Source organism: Erythrolamprus reginae, chromosome Z, assembly GCF_031021105.1.
Source record: "Erythrolamprus reginae isolate rEryReg1 chromosome Z, rEryReg1.hap1, whole genome shotgun sequence".
Classification (NCBI taxonomy): Eukaryota; Metazoa; Chordata; class Lepidosauria; order Squamata; family Dipsadidae; genus Erythrolamprus; species Erythrolamprus reginae.
Window position 1 is genome coordinate 101,864,598 of NC_091963.1, and position 27,208 is coordinate 101,891,805.

Here is a 27,208-nt window from a genome sequence, read left to right on the forward strand (position 1 = left end):
TCAACTATGGAGGTTGAAACTTTTTTTAAAAAATTACCAATCACAGTTCATTTCAGAACATGGGACAGAAATGGCGTTAGTCACTCTTGTGGATGACTAGCAGTGGGACACTATACCCAGAGGTGGGTTCCTCCCGGTTCGGACTGGTTTGCCCCAAACCGGAGCGACCTGCTGCTGATGTGATGATGACATCACTGAACCGGATCAGTCGGTGCCAGTCCATGGACATCACCATCATTTATTTATTTCTATAAAATTTTTAATTTTTAAAATTTTCTTCTGCACATGCACAGAAGCCGAGCTGAGTTTCCAGCACTGTGCATGTGTCACCATTTTGTTTGGGGCTTTTTTTGAATTTTTAAAGGTTTTTTTTTTTGCACTGCGCATGTGCGCACACAAAGCACACACCTGCCCACAAGACATGTCCATGCAGCGTGAGAGGAAGCGAACCAGCAGCGAGGTAAGATGGAATCCGCCCAGTGATGGACTCCTACGGTTACGGTCAGGTAGGCAGAACTGGGAGAAAAAATTTGGTCAGCTATGCAAAACTGGTAGAAAAATTCTGAATTTTTTTCTTTTTCCCCCCCTTTCTGGGCTCTGGGTATGTTTTTCCTATCCCAGTAAATAAGGCTGAATGTGCATAATTTTAGAAGAGCTGTGTGTGTGTGTGTGTGTGTGTATATACACTTTATATGGTAGATAATGTATATTTTTGTGTGCCAAATCCTTGACGTGACTGACATGATTGATATAAAGCCCTTCATGGCACCGGACCAGAATATCTGCGAGACCGCCTTCTGCCGAACGAATCCCAGAGGCCAGTTAGGTCCCACAGAGTTGGCCTTCTCCAGGTCCCATTGACTAAACAATGTCGGCCCAGGGGAAGAGCCTTCTCTGTGGTGGCCCCAACTCTCTGGAACCAGCTCCCCCCAGAGATTAGGATTGCCCCCACCCTCCTTGCCTTTCGTAAACTCCTTAAAACACACCTCTGCCGTCAGGCATGGGGGAACTGAGATATCTCCCCTTGCCTATGCAGTTTTATGTATGGTATGTTGTATGTATGATTTTTAAACAATGGGTTTTTTTAGACTTTTAATGTTAGATTTATTATTATAGACTTTTAATATTAGATTTGTCATTGTATACTGTTTTTATCACTGTTGTGAGCCGCCGCGAGTCTGCGGAGATGGGCGACATACACATCTAATAAATAATAATAATAATAATGTCAAGTTGGCCATGTAAGCCAGTAACATGACCTTTAAGCCACCCCCAGTCACATGATTGTCAAGCCACTCCCACCTGGTCACGTGGCTGGCAAGCCACACACACAAAATAAGCTATGCCCACAGTGTTGTAGTAAAAATCTTCATAGCCCTTCACTGAATTCACCCCTGACTATACCTGGTCTTAGGTCAAAACTGTCAGTGGTATCATCAAACATGATAAGCTTGATGTACCTACAAAGGTTAGGGTCTGCGCCATCTTGCAAAGCATTCATTTCTTTTGGAATGAATACCAGCTGCAGTTAAATAAGATGAAGCCATTGAACCTTTGGAAGTTCACATTGAAGTAAATTCCCCAAGGTTCAGTCCTCTTCTTCATTTCATTTAAGATTATGGCATTCTGTTAGACACATGTCTCCTAGTAGGACAGCAGCAAAATTAATAATTTAACAATAGTAACACTTAGAATAAGATGAGCAATTAGAATAATAATGTTGGGTCTAAGATTTATTTTAAAAAATTGTTTCTATCTCATTCATTTGGAATTAGACTGAAAACTTCTACAATATAAGCTAAAGTCATTAAAAGTTGTATCAAGAAAACATCATCTTGAGGATATAAATATGGCTGGATATAGGTAAGAGCCAGGGGTGGGCAGCCCAAATTTGTACTGCCACACTGTGGGTGCGGCTTATTTTGTGGATGTGGCTTAATGATCATGTGACTGGGTAGGAGTGGCTTGCCTGTCATGTGAACAGGTGGAATGGCTTGAACAATCATCATCGTTCAAATGAACTGTTAAGTCCTCGACATACAAGCTTACTAGTGTCGCTCGCTAGGGTGACAATTTGCTTTGTGTTTCCTGCACTCTCCTTCCTGGGTCGCCCTCTCACACCAGGCTGGGTAGCTCGGCGAACAGGTGCTGCCAGAATCATAAATGCTGCCAGCGCCGCTTCCACCCACACCTTCTGCTTGCACTTCAGGTGGGAGGTGGCCGTGTGAGGCTGGAGGGAAGCCGGGCAGGAGAGAGGGAATCTTGTCCGAGGCCAGGAAAGAGGAAAGAGGAAAAAAGCAAGGAGCACAGCTGCAGCAGGGGAAAAAATGAGAGCCGAGCTGAGACCAGTACTCCAGGAAGTGACAGCCACCGATCAGCTGGAGCTGCACATGCATCTTCATTTCCGCCGGTGGAACTGTGTTCCACCCCATCCTGCCTGCTGCCCACCCCTAGTAAGAGCCCACATTCGGCTTATGTCTTTTTTAAAAAAAATATATATTTTACTAATTTTCAAAAACAAACATGACAAACATAACATATAACATTTAGTGGAGCTACAGTCGCTCCGCTCAAATCGGAAGTCATCATTATAATTAAAAAAGAGAGAAAAAAGAAGTATTTTGTTTTTTAACATCTATAGAATATGTAAAATTATCAATTTTAAAATAGTAAAAATCAACGTATATAAAAGTTTATAAGAATCTATATAAAAAATTTTAAGAGAAGAAAGAAGAGGTTACATTTATATTATAGATAATCACCAACTAATGCGATTTAACTACTAAATTCAAACATTCAAAATAATACAACATCCCATTTATTTCTTTTTCTTTGTTTCCCACAAAATATATACCTTGTGCCAAATGTCATAAAATTCTGATTCTTCTTGGTTATTTATCGGCTTATGTCAGTATATGCAGGAAACATCACTATTTGTGTTTTTAGAATGTGATAGGTATCTAGCAGTTCTGTTTCAGATGACCTGCCTCTTTGGATAGGAGAGCCCCTCAGTACATTATGAGGGCGTGTTCACATGTGGCAACTATGCGAATTATTCAGTCTCCATGATGAATAAAGTTGTTTAGATTCTACTTGGACTATGACTGGGTAGGATAGAAGGAGCAACTTTGGGTACAGTCTATGGGTGTGTGATCTAGGATGAGTTTCAGCTGTTGATCACTGAGAAAGTGGACAGGCATCTCTGTGGACAGGAAGATGACCCACAGTTGGATATAGACTGTGGAATTGTCCTCTCTGAAAGAGGGCTGATAATCACTGCCTTGAAAGAAGCATTAGTCTGCTCTCAACTTTGGATTGAACAGTTTTTGACAATTATTGACCAGCCTGTAACCTTCCACTTGTCCTATTTCAATCACACACAAACACAGTTATTATGGAGAAAAGACTGAAGAGGTTAACAAAACAGAAGCTTGCCTGATGCATTTGATTTTGATATGAGCATGCAGAAAAATAGTACAAATCCCATCCAAGTTCAAAAGAGCCAGAGGTTATCAGCCACTCTTGAGGTCAGAGGTTCAAGGTTTCTTACAGGGACTTCAGAGGAACCTCATGCAAGGGGCAGATACCAAATATTGTCTGCAGCAATGGGCACATGGGTCAAAACTGGTTCTTAAAGCCAACTATAGCCAGCTGTCACTCATCCATAGATGTGCAGTAGCCTTAAGGAACTGTTCTGCTCTCCTCTCTACTCAGTGAGTGAAGAACTACTCATCTGACTGTTCCAGCTGTCCAAGTAGTGTGTGTTTGATCAGCTTCATATGATTCTTGGCTTGGTATCTCCTGAATCTGATACTCCATAGGTTCAACTGGAAGTTTTCCTTCAAATTCAGATTTAGAATCCATTTTCTAAGTCTGGATCATGACATCTTTTTTCAGTGGTTCTCTTCCTTTCCCCGGGGCCATTTCCAATGGTTAAGAGGGGAGAGATTGCTCCCTTGGCCCTTTCCATGGGGTACTTCAGTGTTTTACCCCTCTTTTTCAATCCAATATGAAACCACTGGGAGAGTCACCTGGCCAAGTAAATATTATCAGCATGCAAAACTTATCCTGATAAATGAATTAAGATTCATTATCTTAATTTATACAATACATTCAGTCATAGTTTGATTTGTTTCATTTCAAATTTGCATATTTTGGAATTCATGATTGTTTATACACCTTTTAGGACTTAGCATGACAAGTGAATAAAACAAATTAAGGTGGGTTTTTTTTAAAGGATGGGGAAACAACCGTTTCTGACTCAGTCCTACCAATACTGAACACTGTGGGTATTGGGGTTATCTAAATCCAGGACTACAGTGTTCCCTTGATTTTTGCGGGCTCGAACTTCGCGAAATGTCTATACCACGGGTTTTTCAAAAATATTAATTAAAAAATACTTCGCAGGTTTTTTTTCCTATACCACGGTTTTTCCCGCCCGATGACGTCATATGTCATCACCAAACTTTTGTCTGCCTTTAATAAATATTTTTTTAAAATAAACTTTAATAAATAAACATGGTGAGTAATAATCTAAATGGTTGCTAAGGGAATGGAAAATTGCACTTTAGGGATTTAAAGTGTTAAGGGAAGGCTTGTGATACTGTTCATAGCCAAAAATAGTGTACTGTATTTACTTCCGCATCTCTACTTTGCGGAAATTCGACTTTCGCGGGCAGTCTCGGAACACATCCCCCGTGAAAATCAAGGGAACACTGTATTCCATTTCTTACCTGAAATGGGGTAGTTGGTATGCAATGCAGGGACCTTTCTGGGCTTGTAACCTCTGCTTGAACAGCAGGTGGCAGTTGTGACCAGAAAGGACTTTGTATTTTGGTATGACAATAGTATCTTTTCCTAGTTTGAAATGGGGACTTTCAGACAATCATTCATGCCCACAGCTTGACTACTGCAACGTAGTCTACTTGGGGTTGCCCTTGAAGACCACTTTGAAGCTTGAACTAGTCAAGGATATAGTGGTGCATGAAGCGCTGATCTGCCCATATTCAAAGTTCTGTTTTGCCAGCTGCCCTGGTGCCAGTTTGTTAGTGAAATTCAAGTTGTTGCTGATTGTTATCTATGGCATAGAACAGATGTTTTCAAACTTGGCAACTTGAAAAGTTGTGGACTTTACCCTTCCAGAATTTTCCAGCCACCTATGCTGGCTAGTGAATTCTGGGAGTTGAAGTCCTCAAGTCTTAAAGTTGCCAGGTTTAGTGATACCTGGCAGAGGGCCTAATTATATGAGGAATTGCCTGTTTCCCATAATATGTGGCGGCCCCAACCCTCTGGAACCAACTCCCCCCAGATATCAGAGTTGCCCCCACCCTCCTTGCCTTTCGTAAACTCCTTAAAACCCACCTCTGTCGTCAGGCATGGGGAAATTGAGATGTCCCCTTCCCCCTAGGTGTACAAAATTTATGCATGGTATGTCTGTATGTATGATTGGTTTCTTAAATTGGGGTTTTTAAACTACACTGTACTTTTAATATTAGATTTGTTTATATTGTTTTTTACTGTTGTTAGCCGCCCCGAGTCTACGGAGAGGGGCGGCATACAAATCTAATAAATAAATAAAATAAATAAATATCTGCCCAGTCATTTTCATTTTACAGACTTAGTATACTCTGGGTTCCTTCAATTCAACAATGTCAGGATCCCAAAAGTGTGTCTTCTGTGTAGCAATACCTGCCTTGTGAAAAAGGTTCTCCCTGAGAATTGGATGGCCCTCATTCATCTATTTTTTAGAAAGAATCGTGAAGACCTGGTTCTTTATCCAGGCCTTTTGGGAGGGAAAGTGGGACACCTCACTTTTTGCCATCTAGTCTGTCCTGTTTGTCCTTCATTGCAGCTCTTCTGTTTCTTTTCTAGGCAGCTCACAACAATCTAACATATAAAATAAAATATCGTTTTAACTTTTATTATTTTATATGTTAGATCGTTGTGAGCTGCCCAGAAAAGAAAGAGAAAAGCTGCAATGAAGAACAAATAATATTCTTTCCCTCCCACTCCATTGAGGGCTATACTCTTAGGCCATTTCTCTTAGCAATGTTTTCTGTTTTATAGCATCGTTTAACCATCAGGGTGCTGATATAACTGTAACAAAGAGTGGCTTCATAGCGCCAGAACAATGGGTGATGCTAGAAGATGCTATAAATCACTGATGAGAAAATGGCCTAACCTGGCAATGGCAATCCTTTTCAGAAAGAATGATGCAAAAAGTCAAAATAATGGCATTTTCAAGTATAAAAGAAAGTTTCTTTTTAAAAAGACAGAAAATGTGTCCTTCTGGGTATAACGATGAAGCCAATGGGAGCTCAACTATCTTAGATGAGCTGTTTCTGCCACAGGCTTCCCCTTTTACTGGATAATATGGAGAAAAGGGATCTGTTTGGGTGAAGTGTAGCAGTCCCTTAAACTTGGGTCACAGGTGAACCATTCTATCTTCCCATGGGGCATGCTGAAGTATGTTTGTTTTTTAAAAAAATCAAAAGAAAAGCTTGCAAAGAAGAAATGAAATGAAAATGTTACAAATATAATGCCAGGAAAAAGAACACTACGCGGCTTGCACTGGCTGCCGATTGGTTTCCGGTCACAATTCAAAGTGTTGGTAATGACCTTTAAAGCCCTACATGGCATTGGGCCAGAATACATCCGGAACCACCTTCTACCGCACGAATCCCAGCGGCCGATAAGGTCCCACAGAGTTGGCCTTCTCCGGGTCCCGTCGATCAAACAATGTAGTTTGGCAGGCCCCAGGGGAAGAGCCTTCTCTGTGGCGGCCCTGGCCCTCTGGAATCAACTCCCCCCAGAGATTAGATCGCACCCCCTCCTTGTCTTTCGCAAATTACTCAAGACCCACTTTTGTCGCCAGGCATGGGGGAGTTAGGATATTCCTTCCCCTAGGCCATTACAAGTTATGTATGGTATGTTTGTGTGTATGTTTGGTTTTTATAATAAGGATTTTTAGTTGTTTTATTAAATTGGATTGTTACATGTTGTTTTTATCATTGTTGTTAGCCGCCCCGAGTAATAATAATAATAATAATAATAATAATAATAATAATAATAATGAATATAGCAAGACCAAAAATCAAACAGAAGAGCACAATAGAGTGTGTGACCCATCAGAAAATCCTTTGCACCCTGAAAAAAGGTGTTTCCCTACTAATCTTTTGGCAATGTTTCTGGGATTCTCTTCTTCTATTATTACATCATTTCCTTTTTGCTATCTCTTTTTTTTTAATGTCTCATGTCTGATTGGCAGGTTATCCTCCTGCTGAAGTCAGGATATTTCCATCAGTGGTCCTACTGTACCATTTCATTATTTTTGGGGTGCATCAGGAAATTATTTCTTATTATCACGGGGGGGGGGGGAAGAAAGATGACATACTCTAGAAGCAATGGAAAAACTGCTTCTCTTACTTTGTAGATAATGATCACTATACCGTCTGTTTTCATTTTAACAAAAAAAATCTGTTTTTAAAAAATAGAGTACAACATAGTACAAAAGGAGACACTCCTAAAAATATAGAGCTATTTAAAAAAAAACAGAGACCAGAGATAAAAATAATACATTCAGGGGACAAATGCAATTTCAGCAGCCTTTTTCCTTTTCTGTAGGAAAAATGTATTTAAAAACAATACGTGGGAGAGAATCAAAATAGCTCCCATTATGCCCCTTACTGTTTTGCTCTTTGTGGCCTTAATGCTGAAAAATACAAGCTTACTAAATTCTTGACCCATGTTTTTCTAAACTAATTTTGGCAGATGATAACCCTATTAGTAGCTTCACCTGAATGTCAAGAAAGTATCAGCTAATCTGAACTTTAGCAGTGCTACTGTGAAAACTCCCCAAAATTAGATTTAGATGATATGTGATGGTATATGAATGGCATAGATGCTTACATCCAGTAAAGGGCAGCCATTCACAGCCCTACTGGAACCCTCCAGTGGGGGGGAGTATGCGCGTGCATGCATGCACCCCCTTTACCTTCCTGCGCATGCACAGGACGAATAGGCTGCTGCTCGGAGAGCAGACAGGGCGTCCCTCCACCAAGTGAGATCCTCCCTCCTCCTTGCCCACCTCTGCACAGGTAAGACATCATGGTCCGGAATGGAACAAGGGAAGGGGGTAAGGTGATCTTAATTGTGCAGGGAGGATGGAGAATGTCGCTCAGTGGAAGGTGGTCTGTCTGTTCCCCTTGCCCTCCGCTGCTGCAGCCAATTCATCTGGGCTCGGTGAAGCATGGTGCACCGCTGGACCTGGGCCCAGAGTAGCAGAGGGTGAGGGGAACAGACAGACCATCCTTCTGCCGAGCGCCATCCTCCATCCTCTCTGTACAAGTAACACCACCTCCACCAGCCCCCCTCCCTCGTTCCATTCTGGACCGCGATGTCTTACCTTTGCAGAAGTGGATGAGGAGGAGGAGGGAGGATCTCGCTTGGCCGAGGGGCGCTCTATCTACTCCCGTCGCCCCTCGCAGCACCTGATTCATCCAGGGAGAGCATGTGCAGCAGTCAAATCTCACCGGCCTGGTGCCACTCTCACTGGACGAATCAGCTGCTGCTGGGGGCAAGGGGGGCAGATAGAGTGCCCCTCCACCAAGCGAGATCCTCCCTCCTCCTCCTCCTTACCCACTTCTGCACAGGTAAGATGTCGCAGTCCAGAATGGAACAAGGGAGGGGGGCTGGCGGACTTGGTCTTACTTGTACAGAGAGGAGGAAGGATGACGCTCGGTGGAAGGGCGGTCTGTCTGTTCCCCTTGCCCTCTGCTGCTGCAGCTGATTCATCCAGGCTCAGTGGAGGGCGGCACGCGACATCTGGCCTGTGCAGAAGTGGATAAAGAGGAGGAGGGAACATCTCGCTTGGCAGAGGGTCACTCTGTCTGCTCCCCTCGCCCTCCAAGCAGCAGCTTTATTTGTCCGGGGAGAGTGGCACCAGGCCGGCGAGATTTTGCTGCTGCTCATGCGCAAACTAAACAATGTCGTTTGGCAGGCCCCAGGGGAAGAGCCTTCTCTGTGGCAGCCCCGGCCCTCTGGAATCAAATTCCCCCGGAGATTAGAACTGCCCCCACCCTCCTTGTCTTTTGTAAATTACTCAAGACTCACTTATACCACCAGGCATGGGGGAGTTGAGACACCTTTCCCCCCAGGCTTCTTTATATTTTGTTTCATGTTTGGTATGAATGTGCTGTTTGGTTTTTAAATATGTGATAGGATTTTATATGCTTCTTTTAATATTAGATTTGTTTTGCTATAATATTGTTTTTATTGTTGAGCCGCCCCGAGTCTTCGGAGAGGGGTGGCATACAAATAAAATAAAATAATAATAATAATAATAATAATAATAATAATAATATTAATAATAATAATAATAATAATGGTGCGTGCACGACAAGTGGTGTTAGAGCTGTGCCATCTCGCCTCTTGCCCACCCCTGCTTACATCTTATCTTCTTACAAATATTGTTAATTTTTGAAGATTTATTAAATATGAAACATGAATCAATCCACATTTAGATATTAGTGGGGCACTCTGACCCTACAAAGCTCCATACAGTTACTATATTAGTTTTATGACCTCTCCTTGTTTGGATAAATAAGCAGGCTATAACATACTTAGCACTCTTTGGAGCATCTATAATTATTCATAGAGGAAAGTTACACATTGCATTGCAAGGGAAATTTTCCTGCTTCTAATAAATAATTTTTAAAGAAAGGTAATGAATTTGTTTATAACTTCACAATAGAATTATATTTTTTCTCCTTTCTTCTGTAGTTGCTGTGTAAGGCAGGAAGGCAGGAAGGCAGGAAGGCAGGAGGGCAGGAGGGCAGGAAGGCAGGAAGGCAGGAAGGCAGGAAGGCAGGAAGGCAGGAAGGCAGGAAGGCAGGCAGGCAGGCAGGCAGGCAGGAAGGAAGGAAGGAAGGAAGGAAGGAAGGAAGGAAGGAAGGAAGGAAGTGGGAAACAAACAGACCCAGGAAACTACAGACCAATCAGCCTAACATCAATACTTGGGGAGATACTGGAAAAGTTAATAAAAAACCAGATCTGCTAACATCTAGAAATGAGTAAAAGTTACCATGGTTTGTTAAAAACAGATCATGCCAAACCAATCTTATTTCATTCTTCAACATAATGGCTAAATTAGTAGACCAGAAAAATACTGTGGACATTTGACGAAGAAGACACAACCTACTATACTTCTTGATAAGCTGGAAAAAAGTGAAATAGATAACTTCACGACCAGATGGATTCACAACTGGCTGACAAACAATACTCAATGAGTAGTCCTTAATGGTACCGCATCTACATAGAGGGAAGTAAGCAGTGGGGTAGCACAAGGTTCTGTCTTAGACCCAGTACTCCTCAATATCTTCACACACGACTTAGATAAGGGAATAGAAGGAGAACTTACCAAATTTGTGGATGATACTGAGCTAGCAGGAATACCCAACGTGCTTGATGATAGTCTCAAGATCCAGATGGATCTTGATAGACTTGAACATTATTTTCTAACAAAATAAAATCTAACAAAATGAAATTCAATATAGAAAAAGTAAAGGCTTACACTTAGGCAAGAAAAATCAGAAGTACATATATATGCTGGGTAAAACCAGAGTTAATAGCAGTAACTATAAGAGGGATCTTAGAGTCTTAGTAGACAACAAATTAAATATGAGCCAACAATGCAGCAGCAACCAAAAAATCCAATGCAATCCTAATTTGGATTAACAGAGGGATACAAATGATCCCTCCTTGCCTTTCGTAAGCTGCTTAAAACCCACCTCTGCCGCCAGGCATGGGGGAATTGAGATACTCTTTCCCCCTAGGCCTTTACAATTTTATGCATGGTATGTCTGTACGTATGTTTGGTTTTATAATAAGGGTTTTTAACTGTTTTAGTATTGGATTATTATTATATGCTGTTTTATTGCTGTTGTTAGCCACCCCGAGTCTGCGGAGAGGGGCGGCATACAAATCCAATAGATAGATAGATAGATAGATAGATAGATAGATAGATAGATAGATAGATAGATAGATAGATAGATAGATAGATAGATCAATAAATTAGATACTAATACCATTCTATAAAGCCTTAGTAAAGTGTTTTTCAACCTTATTAAATCGCGGAACCCCTGGCTGGTTGATGCGTGCTTCAATTGCAGAGATTTGCCAGGTGGCTACCTGGTCGTTCCTCACTCCGTTTGTCCGGCATTATAAGATGGACCTCTTTGCTTCTGAGGAGGCATCCTTTGGCCCGAGGGTGCTTCAGCAGGTGGCGCAGGACTCGGCTAGTCATAGGTGCCCTCCCTGTGGCTTTGATATGTCCCATCCTTAGAGACTAGTTCCGCCTACTAGGAAGAAGGGTGTTGGACCTACCTGATATGCCCTTTCTCATAGGGTGGAGCTAGCCTTCAACTCCCTTCCTTCTGTTTCTGTTTTATTGCTGGCTGGCTGTCCTCATGGTTTCTAGGGGTCTTTTCATAATTTGAGAGCTGCATGCTGAGACTAACTTCATCCTTCACACTAAAAGAAGTGGGATGTAGGCACAGGGGACAAAATTTATAGATTTCAGACTGATTGGCTGTAGGATAGTATCTTTCTATCCTTGGATGTTAGCTCTACCCTATGAGGCATATCAGGTAGGTCCAATGCCCCTTTCCAATCACAGATTCACTCATTAGGCCACAAGGAATTACAACAGTTAGGTCCTGTCGACTAAACAATGTCAGCTGGTGGGACCCAGGGGAAGAGCCTTCTCTGCGGCGGCCCCGACCCTATGGAACCAGGTCCCCCGGAGATTAGGATCGCCCCCACCATCTTTGCCTTTCGTAAACTCCTTAAAACCCACCTCTGCCGTCAGGCATGGGGGAACTGAGACATCTCCCCCAGGCCTATATAGTTTATGTATAGTATGTTGTGTGTATGTCTTTTTAAATTATGGGTTTTTAGATATTTTTTAAATATTAGATTTGTATTGTACATTGTTTTTTATTGTTGTTGTGAGCCGCCCCGAGTCTACGGAGAGGGGCGGCATACAAATCGAATCAAATCAAATCAAATCACTGAAATAACAAATATACTGACTGAACCTACACTCAGCTCTTACAGGACATATATCTATCTATGGGGTGGACAAAAAAATGGAAATACGTGACCTTTTGGCATCGTAATGTTTGAACATGTTCAAATCAATCAAAACTTGACATATTTTAATTTTTTTAAAAAAAAATCTGTTATTTGATATCTTTTTAAAAACTACCTTTTTTAAACAGAAATTTAAGGAAATTGGTTATAACCTTCTAGAAATGGCAGACCTCTCAGACTTTCAAAGAGGCCAAATTGTTGGTGCTCGAATGGCAGGTGCTAGTGTAACAGAAAGTGCCTGTATGCTTGGCGTTTCAAGAGGTAATGTCTCAAAAGTAATGACTGCTTTTGAAAGAGAAGGGAAAATGTCCTCAGCCAAGCACAGGTCTGGTCGAAAGTCGAAGTTGTCTGAGAGAGACCGTCGGACTCTAATGCGAATTATTAGAGCGGATCGCAAGACCATAGCTCCTAAAATCACTGCAGAGCTTAATAGACACGTACAGAACCCAGTTTCCACAAAAACTGTTCGAAGGGAGCTTCACAAATCTGGATTCCATGGAAGAGCTGCAATTAGAAAACCTCTGCTCTCAAAGATAAATGTTTCAAAAAGTTTAGAGTGGTGTAGAAACCACCAGAAATGGTCCCTCGAGCAGTGGCAAAATGTGATTTTCTCTGATGAATCATCGTTTACCCTTTTTTCGACCTCCGCCCGTGTTTACATCTGGAGACAGCCAAAAAAATAATTTCATCCAGACTGCCTTCTCCCAAACCATCAAACATGGCAGGGGTTCAGTGATGATCTGGGGTGCTATTTCTTGGAAATCCGCCAGGCCAATGATTTCCCTTCATGGAAGAATTAACAGCCATCACTATTTAGGAATTTTGGCCGACCAAATTCATCCTATGGTTCAAGAACTGTTTCCAGAGGGGGATGCCATCTTTCAAGATGATAATGCACCAATCCATAGAGCAAGAAGTGTTAAAGAATGGCACGAGGAACTTTCTTTAGCATCTCATCTGGCCACCACAATCACCAGACCTCAACATTATTGAGCATTTATGGTCGATTTTAGAGATTCAAGTAAGAAGTCGATTTCCATCACCATCGTCTCTAAAAGAACTGGAAGGTGCTTTAACTGAAGAATGGGCTAAAATTCCTTTGGAAACAATTCACAATTTGTATGAATCAATACCTCGGAGAATTGAGGCTGTATTTGCCGCAAAAGGTAGACCAACACCATATTAAAAGATATTTTGATGATTTTTCAAGTTATTTCAATTTTTTTGTCCACCCCCTGTATATTCTAGTGATAAAACAGAACTAGCAAGCAGATTGGACTGAAAATGGATCCTTAAATATTTGTCTGATGTGGAATAATTAATAATAAAGCAGCTTAATAATAATTAATAATAAAGCAGCAAAGTTTAGATAAAACTTTGTAGCCAATATGCAAGGAGTTTATTAAATGTATCTAGTTTTTCTTTTCTAAACAGGGTGACAAGTGGCATGGCTTGATTGTGATGTTTGTTTATTTATTTTGCAGAATCTGATATATTTTGTTGTAATATAGATGAAGTTAAGTTAACTCCAATTGAGTTACATGTTGGGGGAAATGAAACATCTGAGTCAAGATTTTGTAAAGCTAAGCAAAGCACAAGGTAATAGGTTCTGTTAGGACTTCATAACAGATTTTTCTGCTAGTACAACACTTCCAAACAGTCCCAGTTTAAGACAGTTCAACCTTTCATCACCTTCATCTGAACATTTAAGTAAACCCAGCCAACTCATCCAAGCTCTCAATGGGAGTCTCTGTCTATTGCATAGAAGGCCTTTTTAGAGACCACTAGTTGCATTTTTACTCTGGAACAGTTTCCCAAAAGCCAACTATGAAAGGACTGGGTTTTCCCCTAAAAAAAAAGATTTATCACCCATTTTATCCTTCATTGAACATGGTTTTTTTCCTATAGCCTGCAGCCAAAGACATCTACACTGTTCATCTCCTTGCCTCTAAGGGCACTATGGTCAACAGATGTCGGCTAATAATGTTTAATCTGCATTTTGCTATGAAAAGTTACACCAGCTACAGAACTGCTGGTCTGTTGACAAGACTACTATGAATGGGAGACAGGTCTTCCTGTCTCTTTAAATAGAAAGGTGTGTATTTCCATGTTTCTCTGCATGGAAAAGCACATTAAATTGTTCTTTGATTTCAAAACTTGTTTCAGTTTTAAGCTATTTTCATACACCATGCTATGATATGTAGTGCCTTGTACAAATCTGAAGCTTTGGTCAAATTGTTGCTTAGACAGGGCACCCATTAATGTCAGATATTATCTAAAACTTGTAGTAGGCTTATCTTAATTCCAATTCCCCTTGATGTCAAGATGTGGAAGAGATTTTTCAGCTTCTGCACAAAGGGATAAGACACAGAGTGGTCACAAAAATTAATAGAGCTGCCTTAAAGACATTTTTTATTCCCATGAAGTTTTTACATTACATATGCTATCAGCTTGCATAATAAATGGAGAACACTAAGATATTACGTAGTCAGCAATGATTCTGACTCATCAGTGTAAATAGCATGATAGTGGTGATTATTATGAATTGTACTTTTCTGATATCAGGGGTGCCACAGGTTCTCTTTCCATAACAACGAAGAAGGAGAAAAAATCTGGATATAAAATTCATAATCCATCTCTGGCATTGCCATATTAAATAGCTTTATTTATGCCACTGATTCCTTCACTCATTCAACTATAAAAAGAGAATGGCAAATTATTTGTCCTTAGAATGATTAGAGTTATGATAGAACAGGCTAAACTTCTGAAGAAGAACTATTTCACAAACATCATGCCACTACTGGTAATGGCTGTTTAGTGATCACAATTGGGACTGGCCATCCGATCACTTACTGAAGTGGTCAGTAAATGAAATAATGACTGCCTATTTTCTCACTACAGATTTCCTTTGCTTTACAGTCCTGCAAGATTGTAAATTTCCAGGGAAAATTTGAAGGCAAATGAGGTCCAGGCAGAAAAGAACAACATCGTGGCATCAAACTCTATTCCTCGGAGAGGGGCAGCATATAAACCCAAACAAACAAACAAACTAACTAACAAACAAATAAATGAATGAATAAAAACAAACAAACAAAATCTAAGGGACTGGTTTGGACAAAATTCAGCAGCGCTTTTTTGTGCTTCTGTTGATAAAAATAGGATTGGCGATTGTGATAGCCAATTTCTGATGATGGATATGGCACAATGAGAAGAAGAAGGTTGTAAATGTGGGTGCATGCTGGGAATACTGGTTGAAAAAATTATTTTCATCATCATAATTAAAAACAGTAGCTAAACAAGGGAGTTGCTAAATGAGGACTAGCTGTACTCCATCTGATGGTGAAATGAAAAGCACGTCCATTTAAAAAAAACCAAGTAGCAGCACCTAAGCAAACTTGGCTCGTTTCAAAAAGCCAAGCAGGGTCAAGCTTAGCTAGTGCTTGGAGAGACCACTAAGAAGTACTAGGACTTTTAACTGGAGAATAAAGTAGATATGGATTTTGAGAGAATGCAAGCAATGAAATCACCAGGAATTGATCTTTATCCTTTTACATGTGCCAGGGATGAGAACTACTTGGGCATAGCAGTTTAGGCATAGATTAGAGCAGGGAAACCTACCATAGGCACTGAACCCACTTAAGTGATTGATTACTCCTTATCAGCCCTAGGACTAAGGCAATGGCAAGCCTCTTCTGAAAAACGCAAAACAACAACAAAAAAACCCTCGACTTGTCTAGACCAGGAGTCTTCAACCTTGGCAACTTTAAGACTTGTCGACTTCAACTCCCAGAGTTCCAGGGTTCCCAGAGTTGCCAAGGTTGGAGAACCCTGGTCTAGCCAGGAGTCAAGATTGATTCAAAGAAAGCTAAAAACCACAAAACAGACAGTAAGCATTTCCTTAACTTTTAAAGAATGTATTAAATAGATCTTCCTTAAGATCTTCCTGAAAATGGATCCATCATGGGCATGATTTTTATTTGTATTTATTTTATTTATCTGTCAAGCATGTGCAAGGTAGTAGGTATTGGCATAAACATAAACATTAGCAAGGTATGTACAGGTAAATTAGGCAATAGTAGGACAGGGACGGTAGGCACAATGATGCACTTATGCACACCCTTTACAGACCTCTTAGGAATGGGGTGAGATCGCAAATTGCACCTTGAATATTAACACCTGAGCCTGTGAAAACCAACTGTATTTCTTTTTCCTATATAGCTTTCACAAGGCCAGTATCAAGTAATCTTCCAATGCCATTGAAGGAGGCAAGTGGGGAAAATGAAGTAGGGAAAATCTCAACCAAAACAACTGGAGAACAAGCTCTTGCCTCAAGTGCTATTGGTTCAGGTAACCATCTCATTAAGTTCAATGGCAGGTCAGACTTTGGATGTGGAGTGATTATGAGCACTATGTGAACAAAAACGTGTATGCTTTGAACCTCCTAAATCAACTACCTTGGTTGGACTCCCTAGAGAATATTATCAGACGGGGTGTATGTGTCTCTCCTTTCTGTTTATCTGTCCCATTCATGCATTTATAAACTTGCGTTATGCCCTCGGTCGTTAAGTCATTCCCCCGTTCCAGATTAGCATCCAAACTTTGCAGAATATGCGGCAAGTTGTCAATCATTTTGGGTGTCTTTTCTGCGCCTGGTCGGGCTGTTCTAACGTTCTCGCAGCCTGCTCGAATGAATGAAAGCAACCTTTATATGTGCAGCACCCCCCCCCCCCTTTTAGAACTAATTCATGCAGCTGTCGCGGTCCGCGCGTTGCCCGGCCCGGCGTTCCAACGGCAGCGAGGGGCGAGGGATCAGCTACACCCTCAAGAGGTGGGATAAGCGCGCGTGCGCGTCCCCTAGAGTCCGAGGAGGCGAGCTCTCGGCGTTTTCATCCGCTCTTTGCCCCGGCGCGAGTTGGGAGGTTTCTACCTGTTCGTCTGGACAAGAGAAGATGTTGCAAGCGATGCCCAGCTGAGCGGCAGCGGGCCAGGTAAGGAGACAAGGGGAGCGCGGCGCAGCGAGAAGGCGCTGTTGATCGCAAGGGGAGACTTCTCTGGATCCGGGTGCTTCGTGCTTGCCACCTCCGCCTCCTTTTGGAAGCAACGCATTTTACTTTGCAAAGCGAGAGAGGCGGAACCCCCTCTTTGCTTCCCCACGAACTCGTGAGCAGGTGTGGGAGAAGTGTGCTTTTGCAATGTGCCTGATACAACACTTTTGCATTGACGAAAAGGGATGCCTGTAGTTCCTGTTTTCTGTTAAAGCCATGTCAGTAGATACTCCATTCATTTTCTGCTTGCTTTCTATTACAGTTCTTCCCAGTCTCTTTTTCTCTCAAGCCGTTGACCTCCCCATTTGGTCGTCTCCGCACAGTTCTCAGGTTTTTCTGTTCTTTTTTTCTGGTTCTTTCTTTTGCCCGTATCTCTTTTATCCTTACAGTCCTTTACCTCCTTCTCTATATTCCCTCTACCTGCTTCTTCGGGTGGTTTGTGTTCTCTAAGCTAAAAGGACCGTGTGTGTGTGTGTGTGTGTGTGTGTGTGTGTGTGTGTGTGTATTTTTTCATGTAAATCCCTTCTTCAACCTGAATGTGGGTTTTTTGTTACTGTTTCTTTACTTTTGATTTTCCTGTCAAAGTAGTTGGGTTTTGATCCAGATTCTATTAAAAAATTTACTCTGAAACACTTAGATCCCAAGAGTGTAATAGTCCATTTGAAATGTTTGCTTTAGAATTTTTGACCCTATACAAGACATTTAGTGAAAACTCTCTGCATTGAAACACTTTTGTATAGTAAGGAGAGAGATTTTTGGATTTGAACTATGAGGCTGGGTAAGGCATTGAATTGAACTAAAGCCAAAATTGAATGAGTTCAAAGGGATGGGCATTATTTACTTTATATATTGGAGTATTTTGATCTGAAAATGGTCTTTCCCAGTAATTTAGGATATTTTAATTAGGTAGGCCAAAACTTTATTATCAAATATTGGTTTTCCAACCAACTTTTCACATCCTGGTACCCTCCAGGTATTAGCTGAAATTTTTAATCCCAAAACATAGAGAAAGAGCTAAGGTGAATGAATACGTCCCACGTGGAGGAAACATACCGATAATTCCAATGCCACTTTGAAAATAAAGCCATATCAATGAATTAAAATTCAACCATCCCAAAGTCTTGCTACAAATGTCATATGGACTCACAACATTTCTGTTTACACAAACGGATTCTATTGGGAAATGTCTATGGGCTGATGTAGATAAGATTTTCCCCTCTTTTTGCGATCAATGTACATAAAATAAGTTTTTGTGGGCAGAAGTTTGCCTGGTTTAGATAATCAGCTGGCTTACCTAATTATAACAGTAGACATTTTATATTAACATTCATTTGTAAATAATTGTGGGTTGTGAGTATCAGATTCAGTATATTGAAAAATCATTGGGCTAATGAAAACAATGCCTTCTGTTTTCCTGTTCTGTTTTGTTAGCAAGGTCTTGAGGGAATTTCCAGTATCCCTACATTAACAAGTATTTTTGGAAGAAGTTGCAAAATATGTTCTCCTTCAAGGGCACAATAGAACAAATTAGTTGTAGTAGTTTAATGGATGTTGCTGCCCAGTTTGTGGTATTTATTAACTTTACAAAAGTTGTTGTCTTAGCTGAGAATAAAATGTACCCATGCATGCTTTGAGAGCACTCAATAATCATTAGTTCTTTGCTGCACAAATAAATCACATCAGCTAACACAAACCAGGTAATTCTCAACTTCAGTTAGTGACTGGTCAAAGTCACAACAGTGCTAAACAAAAGTGATTTATGACCACTCCTTGCACTTACAACTGTCATAGCATCCCCACAATCATGGAATCAAAATTCAGGTGCTGGGCAACTGGTATGTATTTGTGACAATTGCAGCATTCTAGTCATTTCATAGCCATTTGTAACCTTGCCAACTGACTTCTGACAAGCAAAATCGGGGGTGGAGGGTGGGGAAGCTGGATTTGCTTAACAACTGATTCATTTATTAACTGCTTAATATCTATAGTTTTTTGCTTCTGCAAAAAGTCATAAAATTGAACACAATGAGAATTCTGGGGTCACGTGTCATAAATTGAAGATTACATGTATTGCAAAATCCTGGGACATGCCCAGTTCTACCTTAAACAATTGCACACCTCCAGGAATAATTGCTTTAATTGGCTTAATTTTTCCTAATGTGATACTGTCCGGATATTGTAAATGTCAGTTTGCACTTGGAGGATACTTGATTATAGAAGGTTGAATTAATCTCTATCCAGTCATTCTCAAACTGTTGGGTTTTTCCCCTTCCTTTAACATATAATCATGGTATTCTTTGGATGCCTCCTATCCAAGAACTATCCAAGGCTAAACACCTTTGAAGCCCAGACAAAATTCAGCTAGGAATGAGAGACAGCCAACCTGCTCAGATAATAAACTCTTATCATGCCATCAAACACCATTGAGGCAATGGATATTTAATAACATGCTGAGAATGGCAAGCGAGTGGCTCAGTGGAATATTTCTGATTTGGGAAGAGATAGTGCATTCAGTTTGTGTTGGACCTGGCTATGTTTCATTTGAGGACAAATCCATACCTAACTGAAACTAAATGAGCAGTTTATATATTGACAGTAGTTGTAAAAGAAGGCTACAGTACAATTCCAATTCTGCACCAAATTAATTGTCCTTTAACTTGTTTCTTGGATTAATTTAAAATTCTCAGTAGTCTGGCTCACAATAGCCTAAAGAGTTTTGTCATAGATCATCTTTAACATACCTTGCACTGACTAAGATATGCAATACTGTATTGGACAGAGACTTCTTGGAATTACACCAAAGCTATGAAAATTCCTAATCAAAGATATTGTTGCTTTTAGAACTTTTTCCAGAAAATGTTTGGGTTGCTGTCACTCATTTCTGTTGCTAACAATGTTTTCACTGATATTCTTAAATTGAGCATATTATTTTAAACTGTGCATGTGTAAAATCTACCTATCAGGAATGATTAAATCCATGTTGTTGCCTGAGGCAAAAAATAAGACAGCTGTACTTCTCTTAGCTTATACTGTAGAATCGAAAGAGATTCTCGGCTGATATTTATTTCACACTTTTCTTCATTGCTTTCAAAGATTTCTTTGCATCTGGAGGCAGAAGCTAAGGGTCTCTGAGCAAATTATGGGAGCAACCTTACATATAGCTGTCTTTCATCAGTATTATCTGATCCCAAAGGTGGAACAAATAATCACTGGGTCATCATATGTAGGTTGCACTTTAAAAGTAGAGCCACTGACTCAGCATTTAACTTAGTACTTGGACAGGAGAGTTTAAGAGAGTAGTAGCAGCAGGGGTGAAATTCAAAAAAAATCTTCTACTAGTTCTGTGGGTGTGGATTGGTGGGTTGGTGGGTGTGGCAGGAGAAAGATACTGCAAAATCTCCATTCCCACCCCACTCTGGGGCCCAAGATGGTATTTGCTGGTTCTCCAAACCACTCAAAATTTCCACTATCAGTTCTCCAGAACCTATTAAAACCTGCTGAATTTCATCCCAGAGTAGTAGCATGGTTGTTTGCTAAATCTGGGTAATTAAAACATATCTTGAGAAAAACTACTGACAAATCATTTTGAACCCTGGTGCCGAGAAGTCTGCAAGTTGACTACCTTTGGAAACATAGTAAAATCATATATCAAATCTCTGTCCCTTCCTCAGACAGATGTGCTCCAAATATTTTCAAATTATGGGAATTATAATGCCCATCCAGAGGCTACATTAATTTGGAATTCTGGGAACTATAATTACAGTGCATTTGGAGGCATTGAGCTAGGGAAGGCTTCTTTAATCAGCTGCTTCTGTGATAATCTTTTTAAAAAGCAGAATTATTCTAGCCAAGGATGACAGAAGACCTAGTCCAGTATATCTGGATGGCAATTAAAAGAATATCCAAGATTCGCTTACCCCCTATTTTATCTTTTTCCTACCAGATTTACCTCAGCATCTCTGCTTCTTCATTGTAATTAGGAGCTGTGATTTAAAATATCCAGCTAATCCTTGCTGTTTATGAAATTCCAGAATTGAATTTTCACTATCCCTTTTATTGCCTTGCTGAGATACATCGATATAGAAACTGGCCTGATCTTAACATTTGTTGAATGAGTCATGGTTTCTTGAGACATGGGTCTTATCATGCTTATTATAAAGCTATGTTGCTAACTTTCTCAGTGAGTCATTCACTAGTTTTATAAACATATAATGAATCTGTAAGGACAGTTAGGAATTAAAGGAAGAATAATGGTAATAGTTCAAAATTTCTTGTCTATATCCTTACTTTGCATATACCAAAACTCAAAATTCAAGGCACATTCAGAAGGTTACTTTCAATTTATATGTAGTTCAAGTGCTTGGGACCTCAGGAAGAGTCAACTTCACATCCACCTAATCCACCAAAGTCTGTGGGGTCATTTACGTTATTCATACAACATACTGAACCATCATCCAATAAATTTTACACAACTTTTAAAATTGTCATCTAATAATGTCGACTCTATCTTTATTCCTAATGATTTCATGGTCAGGTCCATATATTTTTATTGGCAACAATATTGAAGTACATCTTCTGCTACATATATTTTTTACTTTCCAATTCAACTTATAGGTCTAGTACAGTATTTGAGGGGAGGCTCAAAGTCACCCAATCAAGTCCATCTCTACTTATCCTTTTGGAAACTGCATGGTACTAGCATCTCATTAGATAAGTTAACCTTGAAACGGATTGTCTAAATACAGCCACAACTCTACTCAACCCAACTCCCATTATTGTAAGAATAAATATACAGTAATAATATACAGTAATAATATACACAATGCCTTGAGTTCCTCGAATATAAAATTACCTACGGTATAAAAATATTCAAATGTTATAGTAGTGTGAAATCTGACTTGCACTTTTTTTTTATAAAGGTGAAAATCCCTTCACAATTTTATTATGAAGGGTGAATGATCCTGGCAGGTGCAGTTACATTAAAATACTATAATAATAATTATCTGACAAAAGTTTAAACAAGACTGGGCAACCCACATGTCCAATTTGGAACCCTGAAAGCTCTCAGAATGGGTAGGTCAAAATTGAGAAGACTTTTTTTTCTTTTTTTAAGGGTTGAAAGAATATTTTAAAGTGAGCAAAATGATGCAGGCTTCCTCAAAACGAGGGTGACTTTTCCTAATTTTACAGGGATTTAAAAGGCCAGATGAGCCTTCAAGGTGGCCCTAAGGCAACACGTTTGATCACTATCCCTTACACACACACACAAATATTTTAAGAAACTTAAAGCTCCAAACTCTTTAGACCAACCCACTGATGATGTGGGAAAATATAGTATTTTGCTGTTGAAGTTCAATGAATTTGGGTTTTGTCATTTTATCTTACTCAGTCCCTTGGAAAAATAAATAAAATTGCATGTTCTAAAGATAAGTCAGATAATCACCAATTAAGTGATCCCTCATTTTTCAGGGGGATGCGTTCCTTACCACCCGTGAAAAATGATTTTCCGTGAAGTAGAAAAAATATTTTTTAATGTATTTAACGAGCATTTGGACTTTTAAAACGTACCCTTTGCATTAAACAGTCATTCTATAATGTTTCTCAGCTGGAACTACATGGGATATCCTACCAGTTTCTTTAATAGAATACAGTAGTACTGTAGAAGAATTTTATGAATTTTAATGGATTTAAAAATTTCAATGTATTTAATGGATTTAAGTCCCCTTAAAAAAACCTGTGAAGTAGCGAATCCGCAAAAGATGAACCGCGAAATAGCGAGGAATTACTGTATATCAGATAGGATGCTCCTTTCCCTCTTCTGGGAACTACCTACATCTTGCGGTTTTCTCTTTTGATTAGGGTCTTTATAATTTGACATTGGTGATCCATGTTAAAAAAATAATCATCTTTCGCACTTCTAACTGATAAACCCAGCAACAGAATCATGTCCTCAAATTTTATCATGTCATACAGAAGTTCTGGAGATCATACTGACGCTAAAAGTGAGGAGCTCTTTAATTGAATGCTGAAGTCAGTTAGGACAACTTGGATGACATCCAACATATCTCAGAGGCTATCTCTGCCAGTCCAGAGAGGGTATTCTTAGTAGTGTGGATCTGTTCCAGCAAGATTCTTTTTGAAATCTCTCTGGCCCATCAGTCAGAATTAGGAGATTGCCGAAGTGGATATTTGATGAGTTCTCACTCATCATTCCAGTAGAGGTTTCCCAATTGGTTATGTTTGCATGGTACAGCTGACCTGGTTAGCTTTACCCTGAGGGAATATTCCTGTTTGTTAGCACTATGTAGACATAGATGACCTAGTCCAATCCAGAAGAATCATCTCTGATATAAAGATTAAGCTGTCATTAACCTGTTCAGAGTTTAAATAGCTGCAGATGGGATATTTTTTCGTCCTTTGAATGCAGCTGTTTAAATCTATTTTTAACCCTAATCTTTATTTTTTCTTTTTATTGTAATTAAAACATAAGAGTAAAAATGAAAAGTTTTTTTAAAAAAAAATAACATTCAGCAACAATATTTTAATTCCAGGACTTTGTGTAAAAGAAAAAGATGTAACAATAATGTGTGAATATGGTTTTGAAAATGAAGCCCAACATCAGTTCCCCTATTCTGTAGCATATATATGAACAACAAAAACTTATTTTGTGTGCAATGTTTCTACATCTTCAAAACAATCAGGAAAGTTTTTAGATGCATGAGGGAATTTAGCAATCGAGACATGAAGAAAATAGGACTTCTCTTCTGTTACGTTAGAAACCTGTTTGATTTGGATCCATGGTAACAGAGTAGAGATATACAGTATGGCCCTGTTGGAAACTTACAAGAAGGCAAGATCTGTGAATCTTGGTACTTGGTTTATAATTTTAATAATTTTTGCATCCTTAAAGTGATTTACGATTTTGACAAATTATACTTGCCGAGCAGAAGTGATAAACCCAGAGTAATTCTTTGTAGACAAGTCATTCCCTTGTGTCTTCAGCTATATTTTTCAATTAATCTGATCACTTAAGTGAGTGATTAAGTGCTTGTGGTAGTTCTTAATTCCTTCTCAAATGGGAATTATTACTACACATTTGTGTTAGAAATTTATCCCGTACTGAATCATATTCTCATGCAGGAAAGGTTATAAGATAAAGCATATGACCAAAAAGAAAAAAAGAGCAACCCAACGATTATAGGGAAACCATGAGCCCATGAAGAAGCCGAGCAGGAAAAGGCTGTGCAGAAAAGTGGATGCTATTTTCAAATGTTACAGTTTGGACTATTGTCAAGAGCTGTTCTAACTGCTATAAATACTATTCAATTGAGGAATGAGATTTGAGATGTGGGTGTTCTGAACAGAACTGTATGGGCAAAATGAGAATTCTGTACCTTCATGGGAGTGGAAGAGTCATAAGAAGAGAGCTCATCCTTTCAGGCCAGTTCCCGATTAGATACAGAAACATGTAGATTATCAATGAAAAGACGTACAAAGTACAAAAGACGTACAGTGAGACCTCTGCTTATGAACTTAATTCATTCCCTGACCAGGTTCTTAAGTAGAAAAGTTTGTAAGAAGAAGCAATTTTTCCCATAGGAATCAATGTAAAAGCAAATACAGTGGTACCTCGGTACTCGAATGCTTTGGTTCTCGTACATTTCGGATACCGAACAAAATTTTCGGCAAAAATTTGCTTTGGTATCTGAACAAAAATTCGGATACCGAACAGCCACAGAAAATGTTGTTTATTATCCGAAATGAGGGGACGGGGTGAGAAGGAATGGGAATCGGAATCCGACACACCCATCCTGGCCGCCCACTAAACAGCCTCCCAGTCATGCTCCAAGCTGTAGGAAGGGGGGGGGGGCGGCTGCAATACCGGCAGTTTCGGCGGGCCTCCTTTCCTCAATGGTTCGTCTTGTTCCCTTTAAGCAGCTACACCAACTTTCTCCTTCCCAACGGCGGCAGAGGCTTTCCCTCGAGCAGCAGCAGCGCTGGGAACGTCAGCGGCTTCCCTTTCTCATGTCACGTTCCCGGCGCTGCTGCTGCTCTAAGGAAAGCCTCTGCCGCCGTTGGGAAGGAGAAAGCTGGTGTAGCTACCTACAACTACAAGATGAACCACTGAGGAAAGGAGCCCCCCGCCCTGAAACTCCCGGTATTGCAGCTGCCCGCACCCTTCCTACAGCTTGGAGCGGAAGGGTGTAGGAAGGGTGGGGGCGGCTGCAATACCGGCAGTTTCAGGGGGCCTCCTTTCCTCAGTGGTTTGTCTTCCCTTTAAGCAGCTACACCAACTTTCTCCTTCCTGACAGCGGCAGAGGCTTTCCTTCGAGCAGCAGCAGCGCCAGGAACGTCAGCGGCTTCCCTTTCTCAGGTCACGTTCCCGGCGCTGCTGCTGCTCTAAGGAAAGCTGCCGTCGCCGTCGCTACTGCCGGGAAAGAGAAAGTTGGTGTAACTGCTTAAAGGGAAGAAGACGAACCACTGAGGAAAGGAGCCCCCCCTCCGAAACTCCCGGTATTGCAGCTGCCCCCACCCTTCCTACAGCTTGGAGCGGAAGGATGTAGGAAGGGGGCGGCGGCTGCAATACCGGCAGTTTCGGGGGGGCTCCTTTCCTCAGTGGTTTGTCTTCCCTTTAAGCAGCTACACCAACTTTCTCCTTCCTAATGGCGGCAGAGGCTTTCCTTCGAGCAGCAGCAGCGCCGGGAACGTCAGCGGCTTCCCTTTCTCAGGTCACGTTCCCGGCGCTGCTGCTGCTCTAAGGAAAGCCGCCGCCGCTACTGCCGGGAAAGAGAAAGTTGGTGTAACTGCTTAAAGGGAAGAAGACGAACCACTGAGGAAAGGAGCCCCCCCAAAACTGCCGGTATTGCAGCTGCCCCCACCCTTACTACAGCTTGGAGTGCTTAGACCTCATATCTTTATCCCATAGGAAATAAAGGAAATAGGGACTGGAAACCAATTAAACCCATTTCCATTATTTCCTATGGGATAAATTAATTCGGTACTCGACCAAATCGGTTCTTGACCACACTTCTGGAACGAATTGTGGTCGAGAACCGAGGTACCACTGTAATGTGTATGATTGGAAAAACCACAGCGAGGGTGGAGGCCCTGTTTCCTCCCAGGAGATTCCTAGAGAGGCCCCACGGAGGCTTCTCCCTGACTTTTCTGGCCCTGTTTCCTCCCAGGAGATTCCTAGAGAGGCCCCATAGAGGCTTCTCCCCACCTTTTCTGACCCTGTTTCCTCCCAGGAGATTCTTAGAGAGGCCCCACAGAGGCTTCTCACTGCCTTTTCCGGTTACAGTTTTGGAGGCTTTGTAAGTGGAAAATGGTTCTTGAGAAGAGGCAAAAAAATCTTGAACACCTGGTTCTTACCTAGAAAAATTCACAAGTAGAGGTGTTTGTAGGTAGAGGTACCACTGTATGTCTGGATTTCTATTTTTGGTCAGTGACTATGACAAACTTGTCTTGATTTTCTGATATGCGTTTGTTGTTCTTTTTTTTAAAAAAAAACCCTGTTCTCCTTTAGGAAGTTCTTGTACAGTTTGTGCTCTTTGCCCAAGACATATTGAGTGTCACAATTAAAAATGAGATCATTACGAAGTTTGCATATATCCATAAATCAAATCATTAAGGCCAATCTGTATTTTCAAAAAGTGCCTTTCAGCTCTTAGGTACTCAGAGTCTTCCCTGGAATTTGTCCCCACCCTTCTTAAACTTTTCAATGCTGCAATCTTTCGAAAATCAAAACAACCCATTCCTTGTCCTCTGCTGCTTAAGATGCACAAATCAAGCATTGAGTTCTTGGGCAGGGCAGGGTTTTTAAGTTGCTGTCTTGCATTTGAGTACATTTTTGAAAGTTTGTCTATATTATGCCCTCAAGCTGTGATTCTAAACTATTTGAGTGAAATAGCTCACCTTTCCTTCCCACCCCTCAGAAACATTTCATTGCCCAGAACCTCAAACATTTTGATTATAAACAGCAGCACAGTGGAGCTTAGTGGGCACTTCTGTAT

At 40.6% G+C, this 27,208-nt stretch overlaps 1 protein-coding gene across 1 annotated transcript in view; it reads left to right on the plus strand.

The window, feature by feature from the left end:
• The first annotated feature begins 17,063 nt into the window (after positions 1-17,063).
• ZNF385C (zinc finger protein 385C) overlaps positions 17,064-27,208 on the plus strand; it is a 284,959-nt gene continuing 274,814 nt past the window's right edge. The window contains exon 1 of the mRNA XM_070729576.1: positions 17,064-17,138. The gene's annotated coding sequence lies outside the window, so the exon portion shown is untranslated. The remainder of the gene's footprint in view (positions 17,139-27,208) is intronic.